Below are 22,492 nucleotides of genomic sequence, written 5' to 3'. Positions count from 1 at the left end.
ATCATTTAGATTATTTTAAACCTATAATTTTATTTAAAAATTTTTGGTTAGCAGCTACTTAGGCACCAAGTACTCAGATAGTGATGATTGTCCCAGGGTTCAAAAATCAGAGCAAGAAGTTGTCGTTTATTGTGATCTGACTTTATGGAAGTCTCTATGAATGCTACAAACTTTTTCAAGTGATGTTTTACAGAATTGCTTTTAAAAACCCCAGAGGGTAAATAGTATTCTCAGAATAAACAGAAAAATGCTGACCTTGTCAGATTTAGCTGGTGAAAGCCAAGCTGTTTTAAGACTTGGAGGATCAAGGGTCATGGTTATAAACAACACAGATTAAAAAAAAAAAAAAAAGGGGGGGGGAAGAAAGTAAGAAATCTAGAAGGAAAAAAGGATAGTGAGCTGCACCATGAATATAAGTAATAAATACGTTGACCTTGACAAAAAGGGAAGGAGATATTTATGTAAAGATATGAAATAAAACTAAAGCAAAAACACAACCAAAAAAACAAAAAATCTGAGGCCCAAAACTACTTGAGAAAATGTTTCTTAGAGCATATTTAAAGCCGGAAATGAGTCACTTTAACTTCATCTGTTTTTGGTTTCAGAAGGGGAGAAAGGTCAAAGCTTCTTTGTTTTAAGTAAGCTGGTCACTACTTCTGAAGTGTAACATGATAGGGTTCAGGAGCCTTAATGAAACAGGCATTTCCCAGACACCCTGAGCTGTGTGAGAGTCCTTGGCAGCGGCAGGCCAAGAACGAACGGGGCTGCAAAAATGTGTCGTAAACAAAGGCAAAGCGGAGCATGACCCTTTCTTGACTTTCATATCTGGTTGCGTGTTTCTGTAGCCACCTCTAAGGACAATGGAAAGCAGAAATCGGCCATTCCTTTCTCTCTTGTCATACATTACCATGCATTATAGCTCCACAACCAGAACCATTACAGTACCATTTATACCCAGGCACTAGGTATAGATCTATGCATTTTAAATATTGCCTTGATATAGTGATGTCTTCTGTTTAGCTTAGACAAATTAAAGAAATAAGTTAGGAAACAATTATCATTGCAGGGAACACAAGTACTAACTTCTAACAAATTCTACAGTCCTACTGAATTCAGCATCCTTCCAACGGAAAAGTTAGAGTGTAATATGTCTAAAAAAGTAGTGAGGCTGAAGCTGGCTGAGGAGATGGATTTCAAGAAGTAAGCCCAGTCGACTCTGAGCCTGGGAGGCCAAGACAAACTGCCTTCTGCAGCAGGAAGGAGAATATAGCCCTTTCTATGTCTTCATGGGATTTGTCGAGGTGAGGGTGTCTTGACTATGGGGAAGAGGGAGTTTTGGAGGAAAGAAACGAACCCTGAAGACACAGTCAGACACTGAGGATTTCCATAGCCTGTCCTGTGGGGGGCTGGCCTCCCCTTTGCTGTCCTCCTCTACTCCATCTGGAATGTGCTGTTTCATATACACCTCGGGACTACGGCCTGGTTGTTTCTGACTTTGACTTGGCAAACTTTTTCAGGCCTGCTGTATTCCTGGCCTTGTTTCCCGAGAGCAATATATTCACTCTGGGTCATCACTACCATGCCTGTCACCATTTTGCTTAATGTTGAGGTTTCATGTTTTTGACCTTGGGTTGAACCCGGTAATGAATAACTTCTCTATACTGGCTCAGCGGTTGAATTATCAACGCCTTTCTCGGACGATATGCATGTTTTCAATGATTAGAAATGCAGCCTCCAAGTAAGGAAAGAGGGTGATATTTACATGGGTGGGGCTAGGTAGCAGGATCTGGAGCTGTAGATATTCCAGCATAGATGCCTGTTCACAGAAGTGCTCCAAAGTTGTGTTTAGTATAAGGACAGATCCTATCTAAAATCCTGTAGGGCCTTCCACTCCATCCCTTTAGGAAGGCAGAGAAATGTTTCGCAATCATGACATGCAATCCTTTATAGTTGATCAAGATGTTTTGTATATATGATCTCACTGGACTCACCCCAATCTTGGGAACTTAGTAGAGAAATTATTATCCTCCAGAATTACTGCACTAGCAGGCAGCAGTTCTGGAACAAAACTCCATGTCCTATTATCTCCCATAGCAGTGCTCTCTCTCCCACTCCATGCTGCTCTCCCGTGGTTATTATGACAAGAGTAAACCCACAGATGTAGAGTGTTACAGTTGTATGAAACTTTAAATATTATCTAATCTAATATTAATGTTAATATTATTATTATTAAAAAGATGAAATTTAGCTCTGAAGAAAAGAAGTGACTCACACAGTATTATTGGTAGAAAACACCATATATCTGACTTCAAATCTTACACACACACACACACACACACAGGAGAGAGAGAGAGAAAGAAGGGAGATTGAGGCAGAAATTCATAAGGATTAGGTGACAGTAATAAGGAAATGTTCACTGTGGTCATGGTTTCACGGTAGTAAAATTCAGCAAGGCTAGATTCTGATATGAAAAACATCAAAATAATTAGTTTGATTTTTCTTTATACAGAATATGACAAAGGCATGCTCTTAATCAAATTTTAAAAGAAGTTTATAGCTTATAGTTATTTTTATTTATTGAATATCTCCTGACCTATAAGACATTGCTGGTGATGTAAATATGACCAGGACATAATCTCTACTCTCAAAGGACTCTTTGTGTCAGAGGAGTTTTCGGCAGTTTTAAACCATGGCTGCAAACTGTTTGACATTCCTGCCGTTAAAGGTGGGATCTATGTCCCCTGCCCATGAATCTGGGTAGGCTTGTGACTGCTTCAACCAATAATGATGATGCTACGTGACTTCTTAGTCATTTAAAGCCATGAACTTGGTGGCCTGAGCTGACATGTAAGAAGTCCAACAATTACCATGAGCCCACCATGCTGGATAAAGAACACGCATACACCTCATGTAGGCATTATTAGCACACCTGCTGAGCCCAATTTTCCCACCAACCCCACCAAGGCACTAGAATGTGAAGAAAGACATCTTTGACTCTCCATACCAGTCCAGCTACCAGCTGAATACCACCAATTACTTTGTCAATGCCCTGCAAAACAGAAGAATCACCTGGCGCAACACCTGTCCAAATTCCTGACGCACAAAAATCAGGAGACATAATAAGATGGTTGTTGTTTTAAACTACTGAGTTTGAGGGTTTGTTATATAGCAATAAATACATAGAACATGGATATAATAAAATTTTAAGGAATTCAGAAAATAGGAGGCATCTGTGTTAAGGGGTAAGAATCAGTCATGAAGCAATTAGATCAATAAAAGCCAGAAAAATCAAGGAAGTCTTAGGAAAAAAGTTAAAATTGAAATGGATCTGGAAGAGGCAACCTAACTTAGTGAGGAGGCAATTAGGGAGAGGAGAACAACATGAAATTTAATGAGCGTCAAAACTGGTGTTAGCAATGATGATGGCAACTACTGTTTATTTAGTGCTTACTATGAGCCAAGAACTCCACAAAGTCCTTCATATATGATTTTATTTCATTTATAATGCATATCTTGTAACTTTCAAGATATGCATTATTATGCCTTTGGTACGTGGGAGGAAATAGAGCCATTCGCCCAAGGTGACAGGTAGCCTGCGGTGGGACCAGGGCTCCAGTGGGATATGTCTGACTCTGAAGTCCATGATTTTAACCCTCGTTTCTATACTGCTCTTCTGAAATCACCTTTCACCAAATGAGAAACATAACCGTATTATACTTATAGCTTAGATAGGACGTTATTCATATGAATAAAATTCTAAATAATTTATATAATTTTCTAGGGCGTTAGTAAGTAAATCAAACATGGCATATGTTTTATCTCCTCTTGAGTCCATAATATACATCTGGTGATTAAAATTATTTTATCAATATTTGTGAGAAGCCATTAAAATGTGACTATTTAATAGAACTTTAAAAAAAATCCCCTATTTTTCAGTATCACCCTTTTATCAATAGCCTCTTTTCAGATTAAAAAATCCTTTGTTCTAATTGGGACATACCAACATTTCTAAAAGATCTTCTTTTGGGTATTTTCTTTGCAAGTACTGAGAATATGCCCTCTGCTATGTAGCTGAATGCAGGATTGGTTACTTCGTTGATGGTATTTTAACCCCTATAAGCTATTAAACAAACCTGAAATATGATGAAGGAGCTCAAGTTTTAACACGCTGAAATAAATGAATAATCCAAATCATATTCTTAGCTTTAACTAAAAGAAAACACATGTGAAAAGGTGCAAAGAAATGCAGGAAGATAGGGTTTAAGTGGTCATCTGGTATAGAAAAGGTATCAGGAGATTGAACAGTGTTGTTCTCTCTGATTTAAATTGTCATTAAAAACAGACTCAATCCTGAAGTGATAATCACAAGCTTTAAATCACCTACTCTGAATGTCTCAGAAAGTAGAAACCTCATCTCTCAGGAGGAAAAAGTAAATCAGTACAATGTGCCCACCAAAGAAGGCAACTCTGTGCGGGCAGCAAAGGAGGTTCCCATGCAGTTTCATCTCTTAGGTGGACCAGAGTGTATGGCGTTGCCGTGAGAAAATGTCCATGAACGGAAACAACGCTTCATCCAGAAAGAAGAGATCTTACAACATAGCCAGCAAAGGAGTGCTTCAAAAGTAGCAATGTGAGACACATACACACACACACACACACACACACACACACACACACACACACACACAGTGCCAAAGGTCTGTTTCTCATTAAATTATTAAGAGTATTTGAAAATAGATTAAATGTCTGTCCAAAGAAGTAAAATGGCTGCAGTTGTGTTATTGTTTGACAACCTGTATATTATAAACATTTTCCTGTCTTTAATTATTTTATTATATGGAAATACCAAAATTTACTAATTTAATCCTCTGTAGTTGGGCATCAGGTTTTCTTTTCCTTCACTAGTATCAAGAACTTACTTGAATATAAGTCTTTGTGCACATTCATAACTTCCTTCTAATACATTCTTAAAAATTAACTTGCTATGACAAAGAGTGCACATGTTTTTCAGGCATTTCTTGCATAGCACCAATTTGCTTGCCCTAGAGGAAAATCATGCCAATTTATACTTCCATAGACTAGGAGAGTAGTTCTTTCCTTTTACTGAGTATAACAATTTAAGTTTTTTCATTTCAAAAATGTGCACATTTACTAAGTCTCTTTATTCCACATATTGTTTTTTAATCTTCTAAATGCATTTTTTTCTGATGTATTTTTTAAACCATCAATTGTATCAATATCAATATGTTCCTTAAAGGTTCTCACTTTGTTGTTATGATGTTAGCTAATCGCCTGTAATTTCTTCTAGATTTTTATTGTTTAATTTTAAAAGGATATTTTAATTCACCGAGAAATAATTTTGATGTATAGAGTGAGAACAAAAAGTAATATCCTTCTACTTAAAAAAAAGTACATTAAAAGCTATATACCCAAATTTAATTTTTGTTCAAAAATCATTATCTTAGGAATCATATTCACACATTCTAATGATACTCAGAACATATTTGTAACTTTTATCTAAAATTGTCTTCAGTGTCAGTAGAAACTTCATAAAGCCACATAAACACACCACTCAGGGGTTTATATGTGGCTTTGATTCTGATCAGAAGTGGAACGACTCAGCGTGATCACTTACCTCATTCAGTAGACTTGGCTTTGATTGGCTTTATGCTCTCTCTAAAAATACAATTTGACCTCAATTGATGAAGATTCACCATCACTAAGAATATTTCAAAGGATTTGGACCAGTGGTACCCAAAAATTCACCAAAGAGGACTTCCAAAAATATTCTGAGTAGTGGAATAAATGTCTGTCTTCCTAAAGTAACTAATTTGAAATTGGCAACACTAATTTTGTTGTATCCATTCTGATTTGGTTGTTTGAATTTTGGTTTTCATTATTTAACAATTGTACTCTCCGTATTTTCTCTAAGGATCAGCTTTCTAAGTGACCAACGTTATGTATTAAACATCTCTTGTGCGGTTTCAAAATGTTCATGTACTTGTGGGAAAAACTATTTATATCAAAGCAAGGAAGTGTGTGTGTGCGCATGCACGCGTGTGTTTTAACCAGACTAATTAATTCTAGGACATATGTAGCAAAGTGTCTCACAGAGATAGGATTATGAACAATATTCTTATTAAACATAGATTCTTCTTGTAGTAGGTTTAGTAATGAGAAGCACAACAAGCTAAGAACACAAATAATATGTTATGCTAATTAATAAAAGTGTATGTTCCAATAACACACTCTATGGACAGAAACTTTATTTCCAGAAATACCAAACAGAGCATAGGGATATATTCTATGAAGTCAAGAAGGGGAAGGAGTTTTATTTAGAGATGGTAAAGTAGTGCATCTGATTTCTTCCTATTCACTTTTTTTTCTTCCCTGTAAATGCCAGTGGGTGATTCCTGTACCCTGAAGCTATCACAGGTTTTTCCCACTCCTGGACCCTAAGGTATTTGATTTTGTAACTACAAAATTGGAATTTTTTAAAAACATTAAGCACTAATTAAACAAGTAAAGCCCTCTACATTTGAGAATTCTGGTTATTCTTTTTGAGAAAGGATATAATTAGAAAAGAAGGTGAGTAGGGGATTTATCCTTCAAGTATGAAAGGAAGAGTAATGAAATGATTAATTCTTTACCTTTTGGAGTCTACTAACCTTGTGACCTGTAACCTCTTAATTCTTACCTGGAAGTTCAAGAAGATCTCACAGGCTTTTGGGGGTCAAGTTTTTTGTTCAGGGAAGTTTAAGGAGCACCAATGGAAGCCCCCTGGCCATCCCCTCTTCTCTTCCCAGTTCCAGCTTTATTCTGCCCTTTGAAGGATCTTGTGTGCACGTGGGTGGATGTTATAGCCACATGTCCACATTCAAGCTCTGTCCATCTTCTCCAACAGCCACCTCATAGCCACAGCTCGGAACTGACAGCACCACCTCCATGACGGTACCCACGCAGGTGGTGCTGTCAGTTACTGAAAGAATGGACAAGGAAAGGGCCTCTTCAGGCCCCAGAAGCAAGCTCAGGGCCATTAGAGCAGAGTGTAGAGGGATGGGCTCAGGATCCAGGTGGGCGTGTCTTCTTAACATCATGTCTTCCTCACTGCACGGAGAGTAGCAGGCTGGAGGAAGAGCACAGAAGAGTTCTCTAAGGCACAGAGCTTGGGACCCTTCCGCCTCAGTCCAACGTGGTAATGATTTCCAGGGACTGGAATCTTGGTTACTCATCTAGTCTTGGTTCCCAAACCAGCACTTTCTTTCTGCCATGTTCTTCCCAAAGACCGCAGCTTTTCCTGAGACCTTGATTTTAAAGATTTTGTCTCCATCTTCTTCTGCTGATGACTTGGATTTCTGTCTGTCTGCTCCAGGCTCCTTGAGCATCTTATTAGTTAATCCAGAGAGCTAGAATCTCCACTCAGCATCTTTTGAGCATGATCCTCATGCTGACTGCTAGCCTTAACTCACACCATAGCCCGCCTCTGGCTCCTTCTTCTGACCACCTACTATGCTCTAGTGGGCTTGCCCTCTGCTCTCAGTGTCTGGTCTGATCTGGAATCAAGTGAAGCCTCTGTAGAAGGGATTCCGACAAATACACTTGTCCTGGAAAGGACGGCTCCAGGCCTACAGAGAAGTCAGGAAACAGTAGCAACAAGGCACCCAGGAACAGGCCTCTAAAAGACCGTTTTGAATCCATTACCCTTAAGTGATTAAGAGGCCATTTCAAGGAGAGGCCTCATGTCCCTTCTGAACATATGTACAATGATCCTAAAAGGAATCAAGCAGATCTACCTTTAGTGTAGGCTTTACCTCGCAGAAGCATTCTTGCCTTTCTTCTTACAGATGCCTTAATTACTTTAATGGGGATACAGTCTTTCATTCCATAATTTGAGAGAAAAGGCTTAAAATACACAGGCCTGACTATGGTTAGGCATTTGCAGAAACTCATTCACACTAAAGTGTCATCAGTCAATCAATCAGTTAGCAACTATAAATGGCAGCCATTAGATCTCTTCCTTTTTTGATGAGCGTGTGTAGGGGGAAAGATAGTAGAAAGAAACTTTGAAAAAGCAATGCTTCTGCATACGTGGGTGGAATTACCATTGAGACGAGGAAAGAAGAACATAAATGGAAGGCTGGGAACCTCGAAGACAACACCAAAAACTTCACAGATTCCCTCATCTTCTCATTGCCAGGCTGAAGGTAGAATTCAGTCCAATTCAATTCTACTCTTAGGACCTAGGGTTCAAAGAACATAATCTGTAGAAAATTAACCAGCAATGTGATTATGTTTGAAGAATAATATCACACTACATATTCTGTGGAGGAGAGACAATAGGTATGTTCAACTTACATTTTGAAACCTGAATGCACTGATGTGAAGCAGCCTTTCGTGTTGTGTGGAGTCTGAGGGTGTCGCACATTGAAGCGTGGGATCTGGCCTGTGGTTACCATGACCGAGGATCTTTGAATAGCTACCTTCATACATCATTTTCTGCTCTTATCTTGACTTTGCATCTTAGGGCAAACAAATTTCATAGCAATAAAAATAATACTAGATAACATTTTTTGAACAAAGTATTTGGCTAAACAAGCTACTTGGATTGCATTATTGAATCCTCACAGCAACCCTAGGAGACAAGTTTGAGGATGGAGGGTTAGGAATTTTACTAACTTGCAAAAGTTATAGAGACAGAGATTGATAGTACTAGGATTCTAATCTCATTGCATGGATACTCATGGAAAATTTTGTTGTCCAGTGCTAAGTGTAACAGTAAGAGCTACACTTTATGGTTTCTTCTGTATATTTTGTGTTCATGTCACTCTTTGCCTCAGGGCTTTGTGTTAGAGGGGATGTTTTGCAACAGTAAATGGATGACTAAACATCATAATCACCTATGATTTAACTGTTCCCAGGATAACATGTTTTCAGCTATGTAACTGTTCAATAAGTGAGATAAAAATAAGTGGCATAAAGCTATCCTTAAAGATGGCTAACAATAAATTAACATGGCAAGAAATGGCTTTCTCATAGGAATCTAAGCAGAGCCACATGCACGAAATACCTACTTTAAACATGCAAATAAGTTTGATGTCAATCTGCTTTTCAGAACTTCTCTGCTTAAAGGATTTTGTTCTTTTTCAAGTAAACAAGCTAGAAGGCTCTGATTAAAGTAGGTTAGACTCACGGCAGAATGTTTGAGGGAAGCAACATTTTTGCCACAAGATGCTTTGCTCCTAGAAGCTAACACTAGAGTTATGGTGGGAATTAATAGGATTATTGAAACTAGATAGCAATTAATTTATTGATTAATTTTGTTGTTAATGGTGCAAATATTTATTGCACATCAGAGACAGATAATGTATTAAGATACCATGGTTTGCTCTGTGGAGGACACAAATACTAGCCATATAAAGGCTCAGGCTTTTTGGTTTGTATCAATAAAAACCAGCTGAGGCTAACATTGAATCAAGAGGAGACTTAGTTTAAGGAGATACAGAATTCTAAGAAAGGGAATATACCAAGGGATGTTCCAAGGGGTTATGGAACTTATTCCCTTACCACTGTGGCCATGACTACTAACCCAGTGCTTGGCACATGGAAGTACTTGATTAACAATTGCAGCGTAAATTAAGGGCTGAATCAAGAGCAGAAATGTTTGTACCAGGAAACCCAGAAAGTGGTCAATTTCCATGTCTTATCTCTTTGCCTTTGTGTTCATGTTTCCCCATACTCACTAGAGAGAGACTATGGCTGCTCTACCATCCTGGAGTTTAGATATTATAGTCCAGTTATACTTCCTCACTATGTGTGATTCCAACTGGCTCAAAGTGAATGCCCAGCCATAAGACTTGGCTTGGCCCTCATGGGCAGGAGTGAGATTATGTGGAAAAATATGGCTGCTGGGGGCACACCTAGAGAGAGCAGTTCTGAGGGTGATGTTTATTGCAGCCTCAGCACATAACTCAAGAAGTGTTTACACCAAGCAAAAATGGATCCTGCAGTCCCAGGGCCTTTAGATATGTATATAAATATACATTGTTTCTCAGGGTACTGCACTTGAGCCCTCTGACTCTATTTACTCTCCCTACAAACACGCTACTTACACCTCTGTTTTCAGATAACCTCTTATAAGTTGATGATTTCCAAATCTATTTTCAGCATAAAGCTCTCTCCTGAGCTCCAGATCCACCTATCCAATTTCTTACTTAATTTCCCATGCATGTCTATTAGACACCTCACTTTTGAAATGCTCAAAACTGAGATCATCTTCCCTCCAAAATCTGTACCTTCTCTAGGACTCTTTAGCATGTAAAAATGAATACCGTTTTTGAATCTATAGTAAAGACTGTGGTGAATGTTGGCAAGTCGCTCTCGTTAGAGGTAAAAATATAAAGATACAAAAAGGACATCTTGGAATTTGGAACAGAAAATTAAAATCTAAAAACTGCCAGCAATATCACACATTAATAAAATGTGTGCCCACACATAGTCTGAAAACAATATGTAATTTGGGAATTCAAATCAATTCATTTGGCCACTGGAGTAAGACTTAGTAGTTGGGTGAGGATACATCCCAGTTTCCCTGAAACAGTTCCAATTTATTCCTGTTGGCCCAACATCCTATCTAGTTTTGTATCTGTTTCCAATGTTTAATTTTTGATGAAGTATTATTAATAGTTGAATTAAAATAGTCTTGGATGGGCTTAGTAGAAAGAATTCCACTTTTTTATTCTAGTTTCTGCCATGAGCTCATGTAGTAATGTGTGAGAGGTGTGTACAGTGAACAGAATTCACACTCTATTACTAGTGACAGTAATGATAATTCATGTATCTTTTCCTAGCTTTTTCCAGACACAATGTAGCTAAACTCCCATTTCGTCCAAAGGCAGCTAACTCCATGTGGTATCGGTATGGTCATGGGAGGGGTATCACACTCTGATGCCCCTGATGGTATTGTTAAACTAATTAGTTGTGCCAGGGTCCACACAGTGCTCTGTGAGATGCATGAAGTCATCAATCAGTGGAGTCAATGAGAAACATGGGAAATGATAACTTGGGTGTACATGAAACATAAGCAGGTAATAAAGGCTGAGCAGTCTTGCCCTGGAAGACATAGAGAGTAATTTAAATACTCTTGCTACAATAATTTGATATTTATTACATGGTGCAAATCTATAACTATTCAATTGTTTTATTTTGGGGAATACTTTTAAAATTTCCTACAGAATGAAGTTCAAGCTTCTTGTCATAGAACGTTTCTGCCTAGCCTCTGCACCTCAGGTCTTGCCTCTTCCATCCATGTACTCTTCAGTTCTGCCACATCTATGCATCACATATACTATCTTCCCCCAGGACGTGAAGCAGAAAATATTTTCTCAGCCTCATAATTTTCCCCCGTTTCTCTGCTTGGCTTTCTTAGCATAAGGTGCATTCTTTTACTATAGCACTTAACATAGTCTACTACAATTGTGGATTTGCTATCTTCCTCTCTAAACTGTGTCGTTGGAACAGAGAGTCTGTATTTCCTTCAATATTCCCAGTAATAAAAATATTCCCTTACATGTAATATACATGCAATAAAATCATATTGCATACAAGGTAGAAAATAAGTGCTGTAATGAGGCACGAGGCACAGGTAAAGTGTTATATGAGAGGAAGCAAAGAGATAAGTGATTTCTAGCTAGAGAGAAAGGGGAAAATTCACACAGCATTTAATTTTTTAATTGATCTTGTGGTATGTATTGGATTTGGGGAGAAAGAAATCCTAGGCAAAAAGTACAGCATAAGAATATAGAAAGTGTCCTGGAAACTGAGAATTTAAGTGTGGGTAGGGTAAATTATAACATGAAGTTGAGTGGTGAGAAATATTTAGAAGGTCTAGATCGAAATTCCTGAATGACAGACTGTCTAAAGTTCAGAATTTATCCTATTAATAGTGAGAAATATTCTGAGTGTTTGGAGTCAAGCATCTTCATGTAGTCTGAAAACTGTATGTGAGATGGCTTCATAGGAGGAAAAAAAAAGGAAACCAAAAGGAGAAAATCACTGTACAAACTAGGTGAATAAGTAGTGCTGTCCTGTAGCCAGATTGTACTGGCTTGTGAGAGCCAATTGCTAAGGTTTCAGGATTTTTGTAAGTCAGTTTTTATATACAATCATAATTAAAAATGGAATTATGTAAACTTAGAATTAAATAATTTATATGCAAATAAAGGTAATAAATATTCAAAACTATTCACTTCATACTTATTTTACTATTATCTATGTATTTGAGGTCACACGTATCTGTATGGTTCAAATAAGATAAAATTATGTATTACTCCACATCTCTTCCCAACTGTGTTTAGTGACGTTATGATGCAGTAGTGTGACATCAGTCACGATGGGAGTATTTACACTACAGCAATTGGCAAATGCTACAATCATGACTTTCCCCTACAAAATTAGAATTGACTTGCATTTATTAATATTTTTGCTAAGATTATAACTTTATGCTTTCTCCCCTACATTTATCAAGGTCCCTTAATATATAAAGTAATATATTTCTTTGGACAAACTTGAAATGGAATTACTATAAGCGTGTGTACACATAGCATAGTAGTATTTTTTAAGAATCCATAAATATATTTCTCTGTGTGAGTTCAGAGGCAAGAACAGTGTTAACTAAGGGAGTGAGGAAAAATCAGAAAGTATTGTATTTTTGATCAATTCTAACAACAAAAAATATATATAAACACATATTTCCAAATAAGGTCACATTCGGAGGTTCTGGATGGACATGAATTTTGGGAGGATACTATTCAACCCATAACAGCTCATAACTGAGTTCAAAATTTCAGGAAATACTAAAATAATTTTAAAATTACAGATATGGGTTTTCTAAGTAATAAAATTATGTCCTGGTTTATTTCATATTATATCCTCACTCATTTTTCACATGGTTTAATGTCTCCTTGCCTCGTTGCTCTAGTTTCAGAAGTCTGCAGCTTACCCATAAGAAAGGGTAAGCTAGCCCCTGTGGTTGATCTTTATGGGAATACAAGATGACAGGTAAACTGAATGCACTCTTTCTAAATATTTGACCCACAAATGTAGCCAGACACTTAAAAATAAAATCTGTGTTTCCTAGCTGTGTGGTTATATTAATATCAGACAAAGTAGACCTCAAGAGGAGGAGTATTGCCAGAAATAAAGAGGGCATTTCACAATGCTAAAAGGGTCAATTTATCAGGAAGACATATCTTAAATGTGTATTCACCTAATAAAAAGAGGCTTAAAATCCGTGAAGCAAAGAAGATGTAGTCAAATCCACAATCATAATTGGACATTTTTTAATACTATACTCTCAATAATTGATAGAACATATAGACAGAAATATCAATAAGAATACAAAGAATTTGAACAGTACTATCAACACTCTTGAGCTAAGTAGTAGTTATAGAACACTCCACCCAACACTACAGAGTACACATTTTTTTCAAGTTTATTCAGGAAGTTCTCCAAGGTAGACAATAGGATAGACCAAAAAATAAGTCTCAATGAATAAAAAACAAAAGGTTATCTTACAAAGTATATATTCTCTAGCCGCAACAGAATTACATTAGAAATCAGTGATTTATTAAAAAACACTCCAAATATTTTGAAATAAAAAAAAAAAGAGCTGCTTAATGATCTCAGCTCTTAAAAAGGATGTCAGTTAAACAACTTAGTCAACTCTGTGAATTCCTGGTCGGCAAAGAAAAATTTTGGTCAAGAAAATTAAAACTCAGAATCAAATAATCCTTTTGAAATTTATGGGTAATGGGGCTCTTTAAAGTTATCTTATATATTGCCATTAATCACTGGCTTGCTGCATTTATAAAGATGTATTCAGCAATATAAATAATCCTTTCAAGTATCCTAAGATTATTTACAAAAATACATTATATTACTTTTAATGGTCCCATCTTTTAAAACTTCTAGGATCTCAAAGCCTTTCTGGAGCAGGAAAGAGACTTGCCAATTGTCTTGGAAATGTAAAATAAACACTTTTTCTATATATGTTAATGCCACTGTTTATTGACTATTTACTCAGCTCCAATGTAACTGGGGTCATTAGCAAAGTAAAAGCAGCTCAGATCCTGTCGATACTTGACCTTTAAAATAGTTGTACATTCTGTGTTCCTGGATGTCAAACCAGCTAGCCCCCAATGTGGCATCTTAGCTGTTGTTGCAGTGCAAGTAGAAGCAGAGGTGCCATTCCTTGTTGAAAACTTTTTGGGAAAAAAAATCTTCTGCTGTAGACATGGTGTTTCAAAAATCAGACAAAATATATTTCATGGAAAATCTATTTTGAGATCGACATTCATTTGAAAAGCTAAAACTAGCATCCGGATAAAAAAAGGAAGGGATGAAACATCAAACTGAAAATATCTTCCTATATTGTGACATTTTCTCAGATGTAAATGAGACCACCTTTAAGGCTGTCACAAGCAAAGAAATCCAACTGGGGTCTTGATGACTGAAGGGATGTTGAAGAATCTCTCATCAGCGGACCATAAAGAATAAAGCAAAAGCTATCAGTAATGTGCAGATGTTATCAGGATGTGACTTCAGCACAACCCCACATCCCAGTGGAGAGACAAAACTGCAGATGTTTAGTGTATTACAGGAACTAACCGCCAATTCTGTTTTGCTTCTCCTACTTTATAATGTTTAATTTTTTTTAAAGACATGAATTGCACTTTTGAAGAGCTTCCTGCAACCTGAATCACTTTGTAAGTCTAATTGCTTACAACTAGGATGCTGGGAGCTCTGGGTGAAGTGGCAGATCAATTACTACTGGGGTGTGGGACAGTGTGGAGTATGCAGGGGTGGGATGTGTTTGAGCATTCAAACGCAGGTGATGGGAAGAGAGTTCTCATTGTTGTGTGATAGGAACCCTAGGTTCCTGTGTACTGGACCTGTGTACTGATTTGACAACAAATCTACTTTAAATCTGCTCAAGTCCTGACAAACCAGAAGAATTCACAGAAGCTCGAATTTGTTACAGTACAAAATATTTGGAGATGTGAAGCAAACAGTTCTGCCCAGATGATTCTTTTCTTCTTTTTAAGTGAACAATGGTAGAGTAGTGATTTAATAGATTATTTATATAGCTTCAAAAGAAATTATTTGCCTTGGTGAGAATTCATTTTGGGGGAACATCTGGGTTTTGATTTTTATGTTCTTGAAATCAGCCAGTTGTAAACTCATGAACCTATATTCATTTTGACTGGTTTAGATGTCGTCATTTTCCAAGAAGGTTTTGTTTTTCGAATAAAAGCAGCCTGTCTATGCTCTGTTCAGACGCTGGTGCCCTCTTCTGCCCACTGCAGATCTCTACTCTCCTGTCCCCTCTGCTCTCCATCCCCAGTGGCTCTTCTCTCCCTCAAGGAGCCTGTAGGACCTTCCCTTCAGTGTCTTTAGATCTAACGAGTCTACATCTTCTGGATCACATGGACTGAAGGTTATAGAACAAATCATAGAAAAGGGAAAAAAAGGTAATTAAAAAAAACCAAGATGACCTCTTAGAGAATAAAGACATAAACCACGCTAATTTGGGGGATGGGCTTGTATTTCAGGGAAAAAAAATGTAATTTACATTCAAAAGAGTAAATATTAGGAAGCATACCACAGAATTACATTCTAGTAATTACATTTGGCAGAAATGATTACATCTGGTATTTAAAAAGATGGAAAATCAGAGGCAGATATCACCTGGAATAAGGGCTGGCTTAACATATATGAGTTCTTAAATTTTCTTTGAGATTCATGAAAGGAGAAAGCCAGAAAATGGGGATAACATACTGCACTTGATTCCAAAGGGAAGAGACAAGAGAGGAACAAAAGCAAAAGGAGAGCCCTGCTTTATCCTAGAAGGCTCAAGTAAGCAAAGAAATTCTAATCTGATCATTAGAAACAAACCAAATCAAAGACAAAGCAATTCCTGGTTTTAAACCAAAGACAAAGCAATGCCTGGGTTTAAAGCACATTTACCTATTTATGTCCACACGGACTGAATGTAATGGAAAGTGAACACAATTCATCTCTAAAGGTTGGTTTATTGTGGGCCTGTGTTCTCTTCATGTTTGTTTTCCTAGTACCTAGCACAGTGCCTGGTACTTTGACATTGTCCAATAATGTTGATTTAATCAAATCACTGAACAAGAACAAAGAACCCTATTCTGAATATTGGATGAAGTGAAAGATTCAGATATTTGAAGACTTCAACACTCTTTGTCTAAAGGACCACCTAAAACTTATAAGAAAATTTCACGTAATTTTTATGTCAGGATAGGCAACTACAGAAGGAATGAAGGAAATTTTTTAGTGTAAGACGGTTCTACCTTTGCTAAGATGTGACCGACTGAAAACCTCAAAATATTTTGAGGAGATGCTATCTGCCAAAGGGATTACCACAATACATGTAGGATCAAAGAAAATTCCACATTTTACCCTGGTGATTAGCTGTAATTAAATAAAGTAAGTCTTTTTAAACTTCATTAGCAGCAAGATGTTTGCTACAGCAGAGTGGGCACAAATCATCCATTCTTAATTAAAAGATAATCCACAGGATGGCCATAATCTTCTTCAAAAAATACACCATTTCCCCCTGAAAGATTTTCTCATCAAATAAGGATAAATAACAGTTTCTATGAGTTTAAGCCACGAAGGAATGGATGCTCTTCCCGTTTGCTTGAGTGAGTGCTGAATGTGGCTGATAGCATCACTTTGGCATGCTATTATCTAAAATGGTAGAATACCTCACTTCAGCAAAGTCTGACATAAATCTTTGAAAACAAAGACGTTGCATATGTATGAGCTGAAATAGATATGACAGTGTTGGCACATTAATATTCCTGTCACTAGGGGGTTTCAAACTTTTAAGGAGAGGATGAGAATGAATTCAGACTGTAGCTGGTAAAATAGGGCAACATACAGTAGGACAATTAGGCATTGCTAACCATAATAAAACATGTACAGAGAAAGGGTTCCCCTGCTCCCTGTCTTTGGTTAAAAATGACTGTGGGATTATCCTTGGGAATGCCAAGAATAATTAATTTGGCTTCGAGATTTGCGTGGTTGTTCTAAGCATACTAATAAGAATGTTCCGTGAAGACCAGTCCCAGTCAATAGAAGAGAGAACTGTTTTTCCTTGTGTAGCCACTGTGGTGGTTCATGGCTAACAGATGTTTCCACTTATTCCTCAACAACCCTCATTAAAAGTAACTGTGAGGCCTAATTGACTAGTTCTCCACATAGTTGGATCTACATAGAAAATAGTCCTATCACTGTATGTTTTACAATGATTTCTTTTCCCGTTTTTTTGTTGCTGATACTAAAAGCTTTACCATGGCCTTTTCACTTAACTTCTCAGGAAGAAGTAAATGGATGAAAAATAAACTTTTTCCTCCATCTTTCTCTGGATGGACTTACTGTGTGTTGGGAAGCTCTACTTGGAAATGCCAACCATTTTTAGAAAAGCCTTGTAAATCATCAAATTCTAGAAAATCATCACTTACTAGGGAAGATGACATAACAGTTGTATTAGATTTCATTCTGTAGGGGAGTGGGCAAGAGTTATTCAACACCAGGTCCTAATGAAAAATTGTCACTAAGTTACAGTTCTGGTGTTTGAAGCTGATGTTGAAATGTCAGAATTTTTCTTTTGGTAAAACATATGTGTTGACCTGGTGAGTGGATATGAGGGGCTGCTTAAAAGCTTTTTTTTTTTTTTTTTTTACCAAAAGCTTTTTGGACATGTTGGGAGGCTTGGTCTGAGCCTTGACGGCAGTCACCAGATGCAGGAAAAAAAGGCTTCAAAACCTCTCCTTTGCCAAAGGGACAAGAAATAATATCTGACAAAGGCATCACTAGCAAACATGATGGCGAATCAGTAATTATACAGGCTACAAAGGAGAGCACATCTCACTTCCAAATGTCTTTTTTCTTCTTCTTCATATTTTACTAATAGCATCTCATAGAGGTGCTTAGGTCAGTATTTTTAAAAACAATTTAATATATGACTGTGCTTTGAGTTAGGTTTAACTCCTTTATTAGACTAATGCTATTTGTCATTTCATGCACGTGTCAGCATTGTTTTTGAATGGCAAAAAAGGTTGGGAATAAACCAAGCACAAAGAGAGACACTCGCAGCTCACTATATGTAATTTTGCTTTAGAAAGGAATAAATATTCCATGAAGATAGGTTATATGCCACTTGCAAAATGTTGCTATCTCTTAAAGGGAGTTACATGTTGAAAGAAAAAGACTTACAATAAATTAAATAATGTTAGTGAAGAAATGGCAGCAAATTTGACCAGATCCAAGTTGCATAGCTTCACTCTTTAATCTCAGACTCTTTGAATGTATTGTTCTTGATTTTGGAAAACAAGTAAGAGAAAGGCTTTTCAAAAGGAGTTACAAGATTAAATTTAAATGTCACAATATTACTTTGTTTTTCATCAAATAGTACACCATGAAAAATTTACGTGTACAAAATGAATTTTCATCCCATCTTACAAATAAATCATCATTAAAAGCATATGTCAAATGAACCAAAGTCTAAGTTTCAACCAGGATTGATGTGAAGAAAAAAAAAAAAAAAAGATAAATGGGATGGAATATTTACTTCAGAAATAACTGCAACTTATACTTTCTCAAAATCTTTGCCTTTTTATTTCATAATAATCTGTTACTGATCAAAGATATACTATATCTCAAATAAGCAAGATGCTTCTGGTATAAAATTATTGATATGAACCGTAAATGAAAACAAAGTTACTTGGGCCTTGAAAATGTTCTCTTTCATGTTGATTCATTGCAGACAACTAATGAATTGCAGTCTCTTCTTCTTTCCCTGACATATTTGGGATGGTTTACATGACTTTGAAATGGCTTACATATTTTACCACCCACTATAGAATATTCGGAAGAGGGGAAGAAAAACATGCATTTATTTTGCTGGTGGTCATTTTTTACCTTCTCATTCAGTATCTAGGAATACCAAAGTTATACTGATGAAAGGGAAAGGAGAAGAAAACCTAATCAAATGTATTAAAATACAAGAATATATTTTAAAGGCTATCTTAGAAGATATTTGATAATTACCAATCAATCCACTTACCACACGGTCTCTAGTATGAAGGCACTGTAAGATCTCTGATAACCATGTGCTAATCAAGCTACCTATAAAGTGGCTGTAGATAAGGGTGCTCCTAAAATTGTGTCTATAAACACCAGTTACCATTTTAAAAAGCACTAGAAAGATGTATTTTTTCCCAGCCACATTCACATAAAGAAATTTATTTATACCCTTACAATTTCTTTCTTAGGATAATCTGTTTTGTTCTATCAGATCATATAGATTAAATTTACTGTGATATTATGTTTTCTGATAACTATGAAAGTCAGAATTTCAGCATACCACTGATAGAGCTATCATATCTCTATTTATTATGTATAATGCACCTATTGTGATTTAGACCCTTGCAAAGCTAAAAGCTTTTATTAAAACATTTCAGACGTATAACCATATTTGATTTCAAAGATACAATATACCATATCTTGTTTATTTGAATTAAACGTTTGTCTTACGTTTTAGTACACCATACTAATTTCATTGTTTAAATTGAACAAAAATGGCCGTGAGTTTGATTCTATATGGAACTGAAACATTTAACACAATAATCATTTCATATGAAATGTAGAAAACATACCTACAAACAAATGTGAATTTGATATTATCAATGAAGAGGAACATACCCTAAGAAACTGGTACCATTTAATGTTACATGCTATGGCATTTCATTATCTGGCAAAATAAATCTTCCATCTTTTGTTACCATTTTATATAAAATAAATGAAAGACCAACTTCTTTCCTTATCCTTGCATTGCTTACTCCTTGAAAAAACAGATATGTTTTATAAAAGAAGTTGTTATATTAAGATGTATGTCTGCTTTCCTTCAGAAGACAGATTAGAGTGCTTCAGCTGCCACTAAAGTTGTCGTTCTTTGTAACAAAATGTAATGCTGCATATATAAAAATGCAAAGTGTAATGTAGAGTCAAATGTCTCTCAGCACAAGAGTTGTTCGTTTTAGCACCCATTTTGTTGGTATTTATCAACTTACTAATTATAGGCAAATTGCTTCCAACACAAAAACTGTGATGATTAGCAGTTTTTTCTGCTAACTCTAGTCTACTGTAGTTCCGGTAAAGAATGTCAATAATCCAGATTCCTTTCTTTTTCCTGCCTTAGAATATGTAAAAATAAATTCATCAGGCTAGCATTTCTAAACTTTTGGGAAACGTGGTTTGGAAGGATGGGGGTGGAAAGAGGAAAAGGGATGGATTAAATATATCAAATCAAGAGAAAGTCTACTTGCTACTTGCCAGCAATTGGACAATCTTGAAGGCTCACTGGAGATTGGTCTAGCACAAAATGGAATTAGGTAATCCCAGTTTAGTAACAGAGTAACTGCGTGTGATTGCACAGTAATTGCATAGGAAGTGCATCAACTGCTAGCACCCAGCATAAAATCTCTGTGTTAAAGGGAGGGAGAAGAGTCTTAAGAATTACTTCACATACCATCATTGATACCCAGCAAATGTCTGGCATATATTGTGTAAACCTCTCATATAACTATTCAACAGAGCTATACGTTATTGCTTGGTCAGACATAAAACAGTTTGTAACCTTCAACTTTCCATTACAGTCCTTTAAAGTGAGCTCAAATGAAAATGGGAGTAACATACCCATCTAGAAAACCTTCTCATAACATGCAATACAATAAAAGGTTGATTTTGCTATCACCATTGCTAATTTCACCCATTTGTTTCTCGTTACAATAAGTAAACAAGATTAAATGCAAAATCTTACAGTTCAGAGGACATTACAAAGCAGAAATGTCTGTAACGAATACTGACTTAGTGTCTTAACCAACTTATGTGTCTCTAAGTGACTGTTTCTCCCTGCTATGAAGTTTTTACAATTTTAAAGTTATATTGGCAGATTCCAGTCAACAATGATGTCTGCAGTGGCCTTCTTTCTCCGATACATTGCTTTTAGTCTAATTGCTTATTTGCAGTCTCAGCAAGCAGAGAGAAGAATTTTATCCTCTTTGCCTTGTCTCTGAATACTAACTAGCTGGCCCAGCCGAGGCTCTCTAAAGAGAGAAACTGCATGAGAGACACACTGCATTTGACACAGTCAAGAGGTAAAAGAAAGAGCAAAACAAAAGTCTATTCAAGACTGAATCCTCTGATATTCTCCCCCATCCCCCAACCCCTTTAAAAATAAAGCAAAAGGGTGGAAAACCCATAAATCCATGCCTGAATGCCTGAGGTTGTCGGAATAAAGGACAATGAATGACAGGTGACTGTCAGCATAATTCTCAGTCTCCAAGTAATCACTTTTTGGCATTGTTGAACAAAAAAAGTGTATACATAACAAGGGAATATGCATAAGTTCTCTATGTATGCACAGACAAGTTCAGTATAGGAGAAGCAGCTAAGCATTTCCACACGGGCCCACCGGTTTCCTTTCAGTTCAATGCATTGTTGCTGGAAAATGTTCTCAAATTATTAAGTGTTTTTCTAGTGACAAAAATGTTAAATAACTTTGGGGAAACTACTGAAGGGTTATGAACCTACTTTCCTCTTACTTCTTTTTCAAAACGTATTTACAGAATGGGAGATCTGGCTTGATAAATAAAACTTGCACACGTTGCTAAAATGTTAAAAAAAAAAAAAAAAAAAGGAATGAGTCAACTGATGAGTTTTTCTGTTTGATTTTTAAAAGGCTCCTCTCCAGCTATTTTCCCCCAAGATCTCTGTACACTTTCATCTTCACAGACTGCCTTAATCTTCCTGTCTTTTTTGTTCCAACGTCTGATCAGTTTGTTTTAAAGTCACCTCCCCCTCCCCATTTGCTGGAACTGAAACTTGACTTCGGGCACTTGCAGTTACAAATGCTGATAAATGTGCAGTCCTTTCCAGAGAAAGGTGGAAAGTGCTGAAGCAAGAGAGGTTTTGATGATCATTTAAATAATGTGTATTAAGTTGTCTGTTGCATGAACTCCAGGTACGGAGAGATAACCAACGTGAAGTGACAGAGTAATTGGTAATTAAAAGAAGCCTGGGCTCTTCTCAGATTACTGGCGCACTCCAGTCTGCTGACCATCTGTAGTGGAAGGACAGGGATTCTAGCCTCAGTTCCACTGGGCTGGGGAAGAGACAAAACTACCCAGAGCCCCAAGCTTCTAGGTCCTGCCTAGAAGACGTGGGCATGAAGACGGTTCACTGTGGCCAAGTTTCTGATGCCAGGCGTAACCAGGCGACAGGCAGAAGGAGTGTAGAGACAGTGATCTGTGTCACTCTAAGTACTCACAGGGCACCATGAAGGCAAAGCTCCACTGCACCTACCACCCCAGCAGTTGTTACGAGGAAGGAAAGAGCTCGAATG

At 36.9% G+C, this 22,492-nt stretch overlaps 1 protein-coding gene and 1 long non-coding RNA gene across 5 annotated transcripts in view; one reads left to right on the top strand and one right to left on the bottom strand.

Annotated features, from left to right (window-relative positions):
• LOC309622492 (uncharacterized protein) overlaps window positions 1-22,492 on the top strand; it is a 639,059-nt gene that overhangs the window by 65,043 nt on the left and 551,524 nt on the right. The window lies entirely within an intron of this gene.
• The window catches only part of LOC309622551, an 82,923-nt gene that overhangs the window by 12,291 nt on the left and 48,140 nt on the right, over window positions 1-22,492 (bottom strand). Inside the window, exon 2 of the long non-coding RNA XR_014240966.1 lies at window positions 8,103-8,240. This is a non-coding gene — a long non-coding RNA (uncharacterized lncRNA). The remainder of the gene's footprint in view (window positions 1-8,102; window positions 8,241-22,492) is intronic.

The sequence above is a fragment of the Balaenoptera borealis genome (genome assembly GCF_965194805.1).
Source record: "Balaenoptera borealis genome assembly, chromosome: 2".
Taxonomy (NCBI): domain Eukaryota; kingdom Metazoa; phylum Chordata; class Mammalia; order Artiodactyla; family Balaenopteridae; genus Balaenoptera; species Balaenoptera borealis.
Note: the sequence above shows the minus strand (reverse complement) of the source record. Positions and strands in the feature narration are given on the sequence as shown.